At 44.7% G+C, this 4,499-nt stretch overlaps 1 protein-coding gene across 1 annotated transcript in view; it reads right to left on the bottom strand.

The window, feature by feature from the left end:
* Positions 1-4,174: 4,174 nt before the first annotated feature.
* Positions 4,175-4,499, bottom strand: part of LOC125037572 — a 4,306-nt gene continuing 3,981 nt past the window's right edge. The window contains exon 5 of the mRNA XM_047630763.1: positions 4,175-4,499. This exon is cut by the window's right edge and continues 159 nt beyond it. The gene's annotated coding sequence lies outside the window, so the exon portion shown is untranslated.

The following is a 4,499-nucleotide window of genomic DNA, read 5'->3' on the forward strand; positions in this document are numbered from 1 at the left end:
GTTTGTTTAAACACTGTTGTCTTTACTGGTAGACATTCGTTTCCGTGAGTATACCAGGTATAAGTTACTGCTAGTATTTTACTGACAGAAACTTCCAATTATTTTTATTTTATGTCTTAAATATTCTCCGATTTTACCGGTGTCGATCGAGTAGTTTATTTGTTGACACTCCGACTCCCCCCTCTCTTCTACACACGACCTAAGCACCCAACTGTCGTGAATCATGAATAGTTGTGCCCCTCTGACCTCCCTTAGTCTGACTAGTGAGTCTGCTGGTTAACTATTGGTGATAAGACTGCGTTTTAATTGATGAATGAAAACCCTTTTTTTTTTTTTTTCATGCTCTTCACTAGAGTCGTTGCGATTAAGTCTGTGTCCACAAACCCGATCTTGGACTACTTGCAATTAATTGAGGTGGAGAGGAACTTTCTACAAACTTACTGCTAGGCCTCTTTGGTCCCCTCAATTCTCGTTTCTTCGGGGGTCCAGGGGTCCACGTCGATCGACTCGTTTTAGAAATCGTGGTGCGTTTCGACATGCGTGTGGCTTTCCGTGCCATCATCAGGCAAGCAAAAGGAGTTCGGCTCAGTTAGAGGAACCTCCCGACCTTCTTTCACAAACTATCTTCATGGAAGATCCCTTTCCGTTACGGTGGTGGAAAGGGCCAACTCCTGCACCGTGTGCCCCATCGGTGCCTCTGTACCAAAGGAGCCGTATCCTCGCCTACGACCTCTGCTTTGGAACTTCTTCTTTAACGAAATGCCTGATTGAGCTGCAAACGTTGTCATTCACGTAACAAGGCGAGACGACCATCAGCAAACGGATTTAGCGCGCAATAATCAGACGCTTCAGAGCCTGTGGGCGTGGAAGCCGGAGATGGCATTGGAGGGTTGACGCTAGCCCCTCGGATGTAGACAAAATGGCGGTATGCTCTTTCTCACGTCGGAGGTGACCGGCCTCCTTGGCCGCTCCAAACATCCTCCTCAGCGACAAAAGATTATCTCTGAAAGGCTCATCAAGATCCTCAGAGTAGAGTTCGATAGTGGAAGGTGACCCCTAGGAGAAGGCCGCATCCAGGATGGATGTATAATGAAGTGGGTCTGTTGTGTAAAGGGTCAAGGTTACGCCGGAGGTCGTGAGCGCAGTGGGCATGGCTTGGGTTAGTAAGCGGCGGGTGTGCCGCCCCATTGGGTCCACCCCTGCTGTTGGATTGGGCGTGGCGGGTCGGATAGGGGTTCGCTCGTGGCAATGACGGCTTCTGACCAGTCTGAGAGATGGAGATAATGAGAGAGAGAGAGTTGAGGAGAGTGAGGGGGATGAAGAGAGAGAGGGTAGAGATGGAGGAGAGGAGATTGAGAGAGGAAAAAGGATGGAGAGAGAGTGAGTGAGAGGTCGAGACGTTTGAGTAGTAGGAGAAGATACGTGATTGTGGGGGAGAAGAGACTGGGATTGGATTAGATGTATTTTCAGAGCTGGGATGAGGTAGAGGTTTTAAGAGAGTGGACATGAGATATGATGATGTGTGTATTTTGCGGAGAGAGCTCGAGAGGGACGAGACGAGGAGGAGAGCGGTTGATGAGAGAGAGAGAGAGTGTTTGAGTGTTATGATTGTGTAGTGGGTGTGTTTTACATATATAGTTCAAGGAGAGAGAGAAAGATGGGAGAGGGAGAGATGGAGAGGGGGGGGTCTTGGTTTGGGTAGCGGGTTATAAATTGGTGGTGGATGGTAGAGAGCAAAGAGAGCGAGAGAGAGGGATGACGGAGAGAGGGGGGGGTAGGGGAGGTTGTAGAGGGGGGAAAGAAAGAGAGCTGAGATGAGAGAGAGAGAAAGAGGTCGGGGGGAAAGAGTACGAGAAAAGAAAGAGGAGAGGAGAAAGAGACGAGAGAGAGAAGAGAGTAGAGAGAGGGGATTGGATTTAGAGAGAGAGAGATGAGTGAGAGAGAGGCGATTAGAAGAGTGAGCGAGAATGTGGGATGTAGACTTGTGGAGAGAGAGAGACGACAGGGATTTTTGAGGAGAACATGAGACGAGAGAGAGTTTTGAGAGAATTAGATTAATGGGAGAGTGATAGATCGAGTGAGAGTTGATGGAGAGAGCTATTGAGAGGACGTTTCTTTTGATGCGAGAGAGAGCGGGAACGGAGGAGAGAGGAGAGAAAGAGAAAAGAAAAGGGAGAGAGAGAGGACAGAGACCAGAGACAGGGAGAGATAGATAGATAGAGAGAGAGGAGATGAGGAGATGTGATCGAGAGGATGAGAGATGATTGAGTGGAGAGATGGGAGATGGGAGAAGCTTGATAGAAGGGGAGAGGCATGCAGAGAGGAGGGAGAGAGGGATGGGGGGGGGGGGAGGGGGACGAGAGGAGTGAGAGAGAGGTGAGGATGATAGGAGAGGATTGATGAGTGAATGAGAAGTTAGAGATGAGGGAGGAGATGAGAGTGAGATGTTGGAGATTACGCGGGAAAGATTGAGGTGTGAGGAGAGTGATGAGATTATTTAGAGAAGAGTTAGAGAGAAGAAGATGAGACTCAGATTGAGATGAAGAAGAGAAGAGAGAAAGAAAGAGAGAGGTGAGGAGGGGGTAGAGAGAGGAGAGTGAGAGAGAGAGAGAGGCGAGTGAGGAGCGAGAGGAGAAGAGACGGGGAGAGCCATGTTTGTTGATGAGAAGAGAAATGTGCCGAGAGAAGAGGAGACGAGAGACGGGAGATTGATGACGGTGATCGTTAGATCTTGTGAAGAAGATTCAAGAAGAACTTAGCAACATGCGGTGGAGAGAGAGAGACTTCGATAAAGAAAGATGAGATTGAGAGACGATGTTGAGGAGATGAGAGAGAGAAAATAGAGCGGAGGCGGGGGGGTTTAGTTATTTTTAGATTTTTGGGGTTAGAGAGACAAGAGAGAGATGAGAGAGAAGATGGTCGAGGGGATAGGATGATGATGATGACGAGAGGAGGAGTGAGTGTGAATGTGATTAGTACAACTTCCTGGTGGGAGAGCGAGACGTGAGTGGATGACTCGATTTGACAGAGAGTTTGACAGAGAAGAGCCGTGGAGTTTGAGAGAGAGGAGAGAATTTTCTGATGAGAGGATGGAGATGAGAGAGCGTTGAGAGCGAATGTTTTAGGGGTTTAGCCACGTCAGCCATGAGTTACTTAAAAGTAATCTGCTAATTCAGCTCTGCTGATCCTACCAGTATGGCTCAGTATTTCCTTGGCTTCATTTTATATTTACTCAGTCTGATTCTTATTTTTTCGAGTGTTTATGTTTATAGTTGCTTTAAATAATCCTGATCATGTTCATATACTGAATAAAAACGTATAATACTTTATTCCTTGGTAATGATTATTTTGTCTCGCTACCCTGACTTTAACGAAGATCACACAATAATGAAAAATCGAAAAAAGCGTGCTTGTTTTCTTAGCATATAATTCTTTCACCTATGGTACATTAGCGGGGACTCTGGGATTTCTTTTTTAAGTTGCCCGAAACCAAAAGTATCACCAGACATCAAAGGTGGAGTTTGAAAAAAATAAGTGCAACTTCCGCACCTACACTGACAGGTTTCGAGCTTGGGTGGGCGGATGAAAGGCCCTTGAGAATTTTAGGCAATGACTTTTTTCTCATTCATGATTTTTGGTCGTTCACGCTCTCTGATTTAAAAACCTTTCCGCCATTAGTAACGCCATGTCGCATTCTGATCATACTCAATCATATTTTACAAAAGCGAAGAAAAAATACGTGTAAGGCATATCGTCCTCCCTTGGTTTTATTAATACCTCCCTTTTCCCTGTTGTTATGGTTGGGGGGGGGCATGGGGCGGGGGAATGGGCCATTGTGGGGGGCCCCCCTTTTTGCATTGTCTTTTTTTCCCCTTTTTTTTCATTTCTTCTCTTCTTCTTTTTAAAAATTCAATTCGGTAATTTTTTTTTTACCTTTTCCCCCAAAATATTTTTATATAATCTATATTTGGGGCTTTTCCCCCAACCCCCCCACTTTTGTCGCTTTTTTTTTTATTTGCCGCTAATGACTACTGATGGGGCAAAATTTTTTTCAAATTTAATAAATATTGAATAGCTGGTTAGAATCATCGTACACCTGATTTGGCGAAAGAGTTAGAATTGTTATAATATTGTAATTTTTGCTGTCAAGGGAAAAAAAAAAGAACACAAAAACTATAAAAATTTAATTCAACTTTATTTTCATTCGCACTGCAGCAAACATCACAACTCTGAAGAATATAAAAAGGGAACCCCGGTTTCTTTGGTAAATGCAACAAAACCCTCAATGCCAGGTATAACAGGTAACCACAGGTACAGCAACAGATCCTTTAACAAAATAAACACATTCATACATCCATTTATCATCTTTCTTTCGTTTAATAGAAAGGAAAAAATAGTCCTTTTTATTACACACATAAATTAAAAGCACCTGAAGACATCCTTCCTTTTCCTAAGACAACTACCATAGGTTTCGAAGGCACTTGTTCTTATAGAATATG

The sequence above is a fragment of the Penaeus chinensis genome, chromosome 23 (genome assembly GCF_019202785.1).
Source record: "Penaeus chinensis breed Huanghai No. 1 chromosome 23, ASM1920278v2, whole genome shotgun sequence".
NCBI lineage: Eukaryota > Metazoa > Arthropoda > Malacostraca > Decapoda > Penaeidae > Penaeus > Penaeus chinensis.